This window comes from Colobus angolensis, unplaced genomic scaffold (genome assembly GCF_000951035.1).
Source record: "Colobus angolensis palliatus isolate OR3802 unplaced genomic scaffold, Cang.pa_1.0 Scaffold258, whole genome shotgun sequence".
Lineage (NCBI taxonomy): Eukaryota > Metazoa > Chordata > Mammalia > Primates > Cercopithecidae > Colobus > Colobus angolensis.
Window position 1 is genome coordinate 4,281,921 of NW_012115799.1, and position 11,472 is coordinate 4,293,392.

The 11,472-nt window shown below is 41.0% G+C and overlaps 1 protein-coding gene across 1 annotated transcript in view; it reads left to right on the forward strand.

The window, feature by feature from the left end:
* The first annotated feature begins 8,595 nt into the window (after nt 1-8,595).
* Nucleotides 8,596-11,472, forward strand: part of MIS18BP1 (MIS18 binding protein 1) — a 54,185-nt gene continuing 51,308 nt past the window's right edge. Inside the window, exon 1 of the mRNA XM_011947068.1 lies at nt 8,596-8,788. The gene's annotated coding sequence lies outside the window, so the exon portion shown is untranslated. The remainder of the gene's footprint in view (nt 8,789-11,472) is intronic.

Genomic DNA, 11,472 nt, shown 5'->3' on the forward strand with positions numbered 1-11,472 from the left:
CTCGTGATCCGCCCATCTCGGCCTCCCAAAGTGCTGGGATTACAGGCTTGAGCCACCGCGCCCGGCCGACAACTTCTTATAAATAAACAATCCCTGTACCATAAATAAAGATGCTTATCTAATCTCCCCAGTGGTCACGTTTCACAAGAAAGTCTGAAGCATGATGAGGTACACAAATCTTCACCCTAAAGGCTTGCTTTACAAAGGATATTTTCTGGAGGGCAGGTAGACGGATCCACCATCTTATGCCCACCCAACACACTGCTTCTGTTCATAAGTCCTATTAAATGTTTCTTTCTGAAAAAACTGGATTTTTCAGCTTGCTTTCTTCAGCATCTCAGCACCTTTGGCAGCAGTCTTGAAGACAGCACCCTGTCTTCAAGGTTCCAGTGTGGGACCTTGGTCCCTGGTTGTGGAGGAAGCACAGACCTTATGCTTAGAGAATTGTGTTTGTTTGTCTGTTCTAACTTATTTGACAGTGTATTAGTCTGGATTCTCCAGAGAAACACAGCCAACAGGAAAGAGAGGGAATGAGAGAGAGAGAAAGAGAGAAGAAAAAAAGAGAAAGATAGAAGAAAAAAAGAGAGAGATTGATTTACTCTAAGGAATTGGCTCATTGAAGTATGGAAGGCTAAGAAATCCAAGATCTGCATCACTAAACTAGTGACCCAGGAGAGTTAATGGTATAGTTCCAGTCCAAGTGTATTAGTCTGTTCTCACAATGCCAATAAAGATATACCCCAAACTGGGTAATTTATAAAGGAAAGGGGCTTAATTGACTCACAGGTCAGCATGGCTGGAGAGACCTCAGGAAACTTACAATCTTGGTGGAATGGGAAGCAAACACATCCTTCTTCACATGGCAGTGGCAAGGAGAAGTGCTGAGCAAAAAGGAGAAGAGCCCCTTATAAAACCATTGGCTATCATGAGAACTCACTATCACAAGAACAAGCATGGGGCAACCACCCCCATGATTCAATTACCTCCCACCAGGTCCCTCCCATGACACGTGGGGATTATGGGAACTACAATTCCAGATTAGATTTTGATGGGGACACAGCCAAACCATATCACCCAGTACGAAGGCCTGAGAAACAGGAGAGCCAATGGTGTAAGTTCTAGTCCAAGAATGAGTCCAAAGGCAGAAGACTAATGTCCTAGCTCAAATATATTCTGGCCAAAAGAAAGAATTCTGTCTTACTCAGCCTTTTATTCTATTAAGGCCTTCAACAGATTGGATGAGGCTCATCCATGTTGAGAAGAGCAATCTGCTTTACTCTGTCCAATCCAAAAATTAATCTCATTCAGAAACACCCTCACAGACAAACTAAGAAAAAAATGTTTAACCAAACATCTGGCAATCCATGATAGAGTCATATTGACACACAAAATTTACCATCACAGAGCACTATTTGAAAGAATGATACAAGGCACCTGACTTTGTTTTACATAACTTCAAACCTATTCAGCCTGAAAAAAAAAAAAACAGCTACACAGAAGACATTCCTCAAAAACATTATAAGACAAATGGACAACATGCTGCCACCTAGGGCAAAGAATTACAATTGAGGCAAATAATACATGCAGTGAAAGCCTGCAAGGGAAAGCTGGGTAGAGTTTCTTCGGGAAATTATTCAAAAGTCTCTATATGCTGAGGAATTTAGAAGCTATGCACATGCCTAGGGCAGGATGCATATTCAAAAACAATCTATAAAGACTGTAACCTTTTAATTCTTGCTTATCTTTGGGCTCAGCACAAGTAGGGAGTGAAGGTTTAGGCAGGGTTATAAATGACCTCACTAAGTACTGAAAATATGCTGTAACACACAGTCAGTATTCAAAGGTTGGAAGATGTTTTTTTGTGGTTGTTATTTCTTTCTTTTCTTTTATTATTTTATTCTATTCTAGTATAGCTCCTGGTGTTCAGGAAAATATCTATTAAGGCACCAGCTGAACACAAGCTAAAGGAACAGAGACTTCAGAGACCACACATGACAAAGAATACAGACTTTACAAAGATCATAAAGAAAAGACACTAAACAAGCAAACAACTATATTTCACAGGAAGCAACAACAACAACAACAACAAATCCTGAGAAGGGAGAAGAATGTGATATCCAGAGTTAGCATATTTTAATATTCAAATGTCCAGTTTCCAGCAAAAACATTATGAAGCATGCAAAGAAACTAGAAAGTACAGTTTATTTACAGAAGAAATTAATATAAGCTCTCCCTAAGGAAGCACAAACCCTGAACATATTAGACAAAAATTTAAAATCAACTGTCTTAAATATGCTCAGAGAGGTAAAGGAAACCATAGACAAAGAGTTAAAGGAAACCAGAAGAATGATGTCTTAACAATAGAAAATATCAACAAAGATAGAAATTATGAAAAGAAACCAAGTACAAACTGTGAAGCTGAAAAATACAATAACTGAAATGAAAATTCACTACAGGGTTACAATAGCAGATTTGAGAAGGCAGAATAAAGAGTGAACTTACAACTGTCAACTAAAATCAAAATTATCCAGACTGAGGAGTATAAAGAAAAAAAAATGACCAGGCATGGTGGTGTAATCACACGTGTAATCTCAGCACTGTGGGAGGCTGAGACAAGAGAATTGCTTGAGCCCAGGAGTTCAAGACCATAGTAAGACTCTGTCTTTACAAAAATTTTTTTAAAACATGTTAGCTGGGTATCGTGGTATGTGTCTGTAGTTTGAGCTACTTGGGAGGCTGAGGTGGAAAGACCTCTTGAGCACAGGAGTTCATGAGGCAGTGAACCGTAATTCTGCTTGTCAGCCTGGGTGACAGAAACAGACTGTCTCAAAAATTTTTAAAAAATTGAAAAAAACTGAAGAATAAGTATTGGAGTCTTAAAAAATCTATAGGAATAATCAAGAGTACCACTATACACATTACAGGAGTCCCAGAAGGAGAAGAAAAATAAAACAGTGTGAAAAAAATGTTGAAGAAATAACCAAAAACTGCCCAGATTTGGTAAAAGACAGGAACCTATGCACCCAAGAATCTCAACAAACTCCAAGAAGGATAAATATAAACAGTTCCACACTGAGACACATTATAATCAAATTGTCAAAAGACAAAGACAAAAAAAAAATCTTAAAAGCAGTGCGAGAAGAGATTTGTCACATACAAGTGATTCTCTACAATAAGAGCATCTGATTTCTCATCAGAAACTATGTAGGCAAGAAGGCAGTGGGATAACATAGTCAAAGTGCTGAAAGAAAAAGACTATCTACCAAGAATTCTATATTCAGCAAAGTGTCCTTCAAAAATGATGGAGAAATTAAGACATTAGCATGTAAATAAAAGCTGAAGGAGTTTGTCACAAGTAGACCTATACTATAAGAAATACTAAAGGTAGTTCTTCAGGCTTAAATGAAAGAAAACTAGACAGTAACTAAAAGCTCTAAGAAGAAATCAAAAAGTTAGATAAATATAACTACATCAGTAAATACAAAAGCCAAGATGGCTATATTTTTGGTGTGTGGTTCCCCTTTTTTTATATGATTTAAAAGACAAGTGCATAAAATAATTACAAATCTATGTTAATGAACACACGATGTATATAGATGTAATTGGTAATGATAGAAACATACAGGAGAGGACTCAGCTGTTTAGAAGCAGAGTTTTTGTATGCTATTGAAACTAAGCTGGTATCAATTCAAACTAGGGCATTATAGATTTAGGTGGAAATAACCCAAATGTCAATGGAGGAACAGATAAATAAAATGTGGTACACCCACCCACACACACACACACACACACACACAAAATATTAAATACTGTCAGCCATAAAAAGGAATCAAGTACTGATCTACAATGTACAATTTTTGATGTATATAAACCTCAGAAAAAAACTGTGAAGGAAGTTATACATAAAAGGTCCATACTGTAATATTGTATGATTCCATTTATATGAAATATCCAAATATGTAAATTCATAGAGACAGGAAGAAGACTGGTGTTTGCCTAGGACTGAGGGGAGGGGACAAGAGAGAGTGACTGCTTAAAGGCTATGAGATTTCCTTTTAGGATGATAAAAAATGTTTTATAGGTGGTGGTTGCAGAACATTGTGAATGCATTAAATGTCATTGAATTGTGCACTTTAAAATGGTTATTTTAAGTGAATTTTACCTTAGGTTTTTTTTTAATTAAAAGTCCTGACCATGCAGAAACATGAAAATGTTCATATTGTATTATAATCATACACCATAGGCAGCTTTTTTTAAAAAAGAGGAAACAGAAAATAACAGCATGCACTGTACAAAGTAATGTTCAGTAATACTTTTAAAGCTTTTTGTTTTAGTTAATTGTAGTTTTGTATATTTATTAGGTTACAATGTACAATATTTCTTACTATGGGTTGCAAAAAAAAAATAGAAAGCCCTGAAAATAAAATCCTGCTGCTACACTCTTTTAATTATTCTTCTGTGGCAGGCATGGAAACATGCAATTCTGATCTTTTGTTAAAAAAAAAAAAAAAAAAGGTAGTCACTGAGCTGTGAGGAGTGCAGTTAGCTGACAGCCTCTGGCTGCAAAGCCTTTGAGATCTGTTAAAATCTTTGTGCCAAGGCCATGTTCTTCCCAGGCAGCCTCCAGTCTGGTGGATACCAGGGCCTGGCCATGTCTGTCCACTGCAGGACTTCTCTGATAGACAACCCCAAATCTTCCTACTGGGTTAGCCAAGACCTTGTCAAATCTCCACTGTAATCTTAGACTGCACCTACCCAATTCTACTTTCATCAATCTTTCCTTTTACAAATGTCAGATCTGTATGAAGATCTGAAGATTTCCCAGGTCCAATTCTTCTTCACCCCCGCCCCCTTGGTCTTTCACAGGACCTATTTCCTAATAATCCTCATTCCAATTTGGCATCAGCTTTCCTGGGTGATCTGAACTGATATATCCTCAACACTTATCACAATTTGTAATATGATTATGTGTTTGTATATTGTCTCCATCACATAGCAATTTCTTTGGCAGCCTTTTTCACTGAAGGGTCCTCCTCTCATAAAACCTGGATAACTTCCTCATTGACTCCCTCCTTGTAGCCTATACAGGGGAGTACTGGTTTTACTTTGTGCCCTACATAAGGGCACCCAGCTAAGAGCATGAAAGGGGGCTGAAATCCTGTTTCAGGGCTATATCTGCCAAGAGTGGAATTTCTTAACCAGGACACTACTGACATTTTAAAATAGTTAATCCTTTGTAATGTTGGGGGGGCTGTCCCCCTCCACCATTACACTGTGACGTTTAGTAGTGTATCTGTCCTCTACCCACAAGATGACACTGGTACCCTCCCTGTGACATTCATACATGTCTCCAGACATTGCCAACTGTCCCAAGGGGGGCAAAACTTTTCCTGCTTAAGAACCCTTGGCCTTGATGAAACAGCATTTTTCTACTTTCTCCAAAAGTGTCATATGGTCAGTTAGCAGTCCTGCTACAACTTTCCATGGTCCTGGGAATACTCCTCCAGGCTAAGCAGCCCCAGATGCCTTGGCAGCAACTCGCACACAGCGTGAAGCTTTCTGTCTCTTCCTTTCATATCCCTTTTTTTGGACCCTACATGGGTGTCTGCATGTGTTCCCATGAAGTATAGGCCTAGGATGGGACAGATTATCCCAGGTTGCTGTGAACTGCAAATCCATTTCCAACCATTTTCTCATTACGGTCTCCCCTCCAAGCAGACAGAAACTTAAAGGAGGGCCAATCCAGGGCAGCATTGAAACTGCCTTTGCAAAATTATGGCTGAAACAGTGAAAGAAATATAACTTAACTGACTCCTTCTTGCTTCTAACCTCCAAGCTGTCCTTATTCATTCCTGAGTGTAGGTTGAACTAACTTTGGGAGAAACTTAGTTTGTAGTCTATAAACAAAGACAGTAATAGCCCTTTCCCAAAGCAGACCTCCTTCTTGCCTGGAGACTAGATTGCCTTTGTAGAACTAACATTAGCCACAATATTAGAAACTATGGTTTAGGAGTCATGCAGCTAGAGGCTACAAGATTCTGACCCTCCTTAAACTGCTCCTAAGATCAGTGCTTGAGATATTTTTCAGACCCAGCACACAGGGGATCAGCTGGCACCACCCAGATCAATAAACTAGCTCATCTGATTTTGTGACCCCCCAAACCAGGAACTGACTCAGCGCAAGAAAACAATTTCTACTCACTATGATTTCATCCCTGACCAATCAGCACTCCAGTTCACTGGGCTCCCCCCACCAAATTGTCCTCAAAAACTCTGATCCCCAAAAGCTCAGGGGAGACTGATTTGAGTAATAATAAAACACTAGTCTCCTGCACAGCCAGCTCCACATCAATTACTCTTTCTCCATTGCAATTCCCTTGTCTTGAATCTGCTCTGTCTAGGGAGCAGGCAAGGTGAACCCCTTGGGCAGTTACAGCATGTTGCCATTAAGGGACAGATGAACTGTAGCTTGACCTCTAGGCCTTCTCATCACACTTTGTTATCCACAAACTGTTTAATCCAGTTTTGTTTGGAAAATTACTAGTCATCTTATGTAAATTCCTGCCGGCCATTCACATTGGGGCATACTACATACTATATACTACTACCTTCTTACATGAGAAGTGGTCAGTTAAAAAAAAGTGTGTATTTCTGAGTGCCTGCCGTTAATACTTCATGGTTCCTATTTTGCCTAAACTTGTGAGCCATGGCCATCTTCATCAGGCACAGAAACCTCTTACACCTCAATTTCAGGTGCTTTGAAATCTGAATGACCATCCCTTCAAACTTCCCCTATCAAAGTATATTTCACACATGCCATTTAACCTGTTTTAAGGCGGGTTCCCACAAAACTAGTGCAAATCCATGTCCAATCATTTTCTCATTATGGTGTACAAGAAAGAAACTTCATTTTATCCAGGTGAGTTTGCTTCCTTTCCCCCTACCTCCAACTGTTGTTTTTCCTTACTTGCATTCATGTGGATGTTTTAAATTTATATTTTGGATTTTGATTATTCAGTGTGTACAAAATTCAGATGTGTAGTACCTAACCTTGTTTTTTACTTTGTTTTTACAATCACCTAGCCTTGTTTCCACATGATAAGCTCTCCCTTAGCTAAAAAGGCTGGATGAACTCCATTTGGCTCCATCATTTGCAAGGCTTCAAGGACTCCTTACCCACCCCCTTCCTCTGGCCAAGAATTTCGAGCGTTAGCCACCTCTCGGTCGCCGGCTAATAAAGGACTCTTAAATTTGTCTCAAAGTGTGGCATTTCTCTAACTCACTTGGGTACAACAGATGCAGGATTTAGAAGGGATTGCAAAAGTCACTTAAAAAAAAAATCAATCCATTACAACCTTTTCAGTAAAGCCTCTTAATGGGGAAATGTGGTATGTGACTAGGAAGTTGAGCAATTTTCTTAGATGAAAGTATAAAATAAAAAGAAGCTCTCATCACAAATGTGGATGGGGGGAAGAGGATAGACTTCATGCAGGACTGGAGTTGAACAGGGTTCAGGGATGAAAACACACCTTACTACCCTCGCTTCCCCTTCTCTACTTTCAAGACTGAACCAATGTGCCCTATACAAGGCGAAGGATACACCCGGTTACTCCCCAGTGATTTATAGCGGAGATTCACTGGGTGCAGCCTAAGGCGGGACGCAGTCTGGGGGCCACCGTCACAAGCTGCACGCAGCAACCTACAGTTGTTGAAATTAATGTTTCTAGAATGTGAGGTGATTAAAAAACAAAAATTAATCACTTCCTGGCACAGCGCGGTTGCTTGCCTGTAATCCTAGCACTTGGGGAGGCCAAGATGGGAGGATCGCTTGGAATCCAGGAGTTGGAGAAGAGCCCAGGCAACATGGCGAGACCTCCTCTCTACAAAATAAAAATTAGCCAAGCATGGTAGCGCACGCCTGTAGTTCCAGCCACTCGGAGGCTGAGGTGGGAAGATCCCTTGGAGTTCCAGGCTGCAGTGAGCCGTTATTGCGCCACTGCACTCAGGCCTGGGTAACAGAGCGAGAACCTATCCCCCATGCCCCAAAATATCACACTTCTTGAGGGAATGGTTCAAACTAAACATCCCACTTTGTGCGTAACTTTACATTCAATCCATCATCCCCTCAAGAACAAAATGTTCTTTCTCCCCCTCAAACATGGAGGGCAGAAAAACAAACGTTCTCTCAAACCCACCGAGCACGCTGTTTTCCTGAGACGGAAGAGACGGATAACAGCCGCTACTGCGCACAGCCTAGTGAGGGAGGACGGCAGCTAGGAAGGGCCAAACTTGGCCGCAGCAGTGCCGGAGCGCGCTCGCGGCCCCCGCGTGCGATGTCAGCCTTGTCCCGGCAGAGCTTCACGGGAGGAAAGGCGGGATTCAGGGTGGGAGAGTGCCCTGCGAAGACGAAACGAACTTTGAGGAAAACTAGAGGATCTCGCCCCCTGCCCGTGACGGGTTAGGGTCGCCTACTTTCTGTGGACACACTACCGTCCACGGAGTGCGGAGGCCGCCTGCAGTTTTCTAGCGTCCCTGTGAGACGCACGGTGGCGCAATTCCCGAGAGTGCCAATCCCGGGCTGACTGGAGGGCGGGCTCTTCAAATTTGAATTGCGGAAGTGTTGTGTGAGAGTATCTCGCGGAGGGGGTAAGCGTCGCTTGGTGCCCGGCCGCCGCGGGCAGGGGCCACCGTGGGCCTGAGGCGCGAGCCGGGCGGTGTCCGGCCCTCCCTCCGCGCGGAGCCGAGCCGGGACTGCGGCAGTCTGTCCCTGCCAGGCCCTTCACCCAAGGTACGTCCTCCCGCGCCCTCCGCTAGCCTCCTGCTGCGGGTCCCCGCCGATGGTGGGCGTCCTGCCCGTTAAGCATGTCGGCTCACGCAGTTTTATTTATTTATTTATAGATTTCTGGCTTTGGTACTGATTTTATAGCTTCGCACTCGATGTTCACTTGTTGCATGTCTACTGTACTTAAGAGAGTAGAACACGATTGCTCAGATTTATTTCGATGGTGAGCGTTCTAGGTCTTTGTTCTAAAATAACTTTTTTTTTTTTTTTTTTAGAATAACAAGTGGGAAAATTATATGCCTCAGTACCCAAGTCTTCCCCTTGGGACCCCAGGACCCACAGGGCTATAGAAGCAATTCATCATTCAGCTTATGTTTTCTTGTGGTTAAATTGCATGCTTGTTGCAAACAGCTTTAGATGTTAATAAAATTATTTAGAAAATGGTCGGGCGCAGTAACTGACGCCTGTGATCCCAGCACTTTGGGAGGTCGAGGCGGGTGGTCTTTGAGCTCAGGAGTTCAAGAAAATGGTAGGCCGCTTCACCCTGCCCTTCGAAGATAATCACTGTTTACAATTTGGTTCACTGCTTCCAGAGTTTTTCTCTATGCTTGTTTGTGTTTTATTTATTTATTTAAATTTTTTTTTACACTAATGCAATTATATGTTGTTACTTTCTTTTTCAATTTAATATTTCTTGGACGCTTTTCCGTGTAAGCACATATATATATATTTATTGAATACATAGAGTAAATTGTATGGATGTGGTGGAATTTATTTTGTCCTTTATTGGTAGACATCTGGGTTGTTTAATTTCATTTTATGCTGCAGGTACTGCAGCATGAACTTCCCTGTTTGGTGGCTGTGTAGACTATGCTGCCTTTTGGTAAAGAACTTAAGCTATGGAGTCGGGTAGAATCGGATCCTATTTCTCACTTACTGTCAAGTGACCTTGGTCAGGTTACTTAACCACCTTACACCTTAATTCCTCTTTTTTCAAATTGGGAGTAATAACAGTACTTAACTCTTTCGAGTTAAGCTGTTAGATTATATAGTGACTGGCATGTAAATATTCAGTAAATACCGACTATTATGATACATATATATTTGCATTCTTATGCAGATGTTTCTATAGGAAAAAACAAGTTAGAAGTGGAATTCCCGTGTCAATAGTATGCAGACTTGCATTTTGAAATTAATCTTTACCAATGTGATATGAAAAAAAATCACTGTTTTAGTTTGCATTTCCATTTATGAGTAAAATTAGGTGTCACTTGACTCGTTTGTTGGCCTTTTTGTATTCTATTAATTGCCTTTCATGTCCCGTGACGGTTTTCTGTTTTGTACATTTTTTAAAGTTGATTTATTAGGTCTCTTTGAATGTTATGTAAATTAGCACTTTGTCATATGTGCTGAGTATTTTTTTCAAGTGTATCATTTGCCTGTTAAAATTCTATTTTTCCCCTAATTCTGTGTCCCAGTTTTGGTTAGTGTGCTCTGGGATTTTTGACCCATTCCATAGTAATAGTTATTATTACTGCTACCACTACAGTAAATTCTTACAAGAACTCTCCATGTCTTTTTGGAAGGAGGAGGAGGAGTAGTTATATTCAGGATCATATACATAATTGTTTAGCTTCAGTTCTGTGTTTATATGTGTGACTTGTAACTGACTGTCATATGTTCTGAGAAGTACATTCTCAGGAAATTATTTCATTGTGCCAGTATTATAGAGTGTACTTATAAAAACCCAGGCTATATGTTATAACCTATTGCTTCTAGGCTTCAAACCTGTACAGCATGTTACTTTACTGAATACTGTTGGCAGTTGTAACATAATGATAAGTATTTGTGTATCTAAACATACCAAAATATACAAAAGGTACAGTAAAAATAAGTTAAAAAAAGGGTACACCAAAATAATCTTATGGGACCACTGTATATGTGGTTTGATGTCATTATGCAGTCCATCGCTGTACTATAAATGCTTATGGCCAGATTTTTTTTTTTTTTTGAGACAGAGTCTTGCTGGAGTGCAGTGGTGCGATCTCCGCTCACTGCAAGCTTCGCCTCCCGGGTTCACGCCATTCTCCTGCCTCAGCCTCCCGAGTAGCTGGTACTACAGGCGTGTGCCACCATGCCTGGCTAACTTTTTGTATTTTTAGTGGAGACGGGGTTTCACCATGTTAGCCAGGATGGTCTCGATCTCCTGACCTCGTGGTCCGCCCCCCTCGGCCTCCCAAAGTGCTGGGATTACAGGCGTGAGCCACCACGCCCGACCTGGCCAGCCCTTTCATCCAGTGGTTTTCCCATTCCCGTGTCTTTATGTTGAAAACAACTTTTTTCCCCCAGTACATCAGCATTTGTCAGTTTTTAGAATGAGTTTTAAGGATTAGATTTTCCAAACAACTTTAAGCAGTTAATGAAAATGGAAACATACTTTCTCCAGTCTGAGAGGAACTAACTATTTCTTGTTGCTGACCTCCATCTGTTAGGTCAACAAATGTGCTTGGCTTCAGGACAGGCTGTTCTTTCCTCCACTTGAGGGATGCCAGTTGTTAAATCTCCACTAATGTCTGTGTTTTATCAGAGGCTGATTTCTTTGTTTTGCTCTTTTGACTAGGACGGAAAGGGAGCTTCAGATCTGTCCTGGATGGATTATCTAGACCCAGTGGTGTTCTTGTTTATGTATT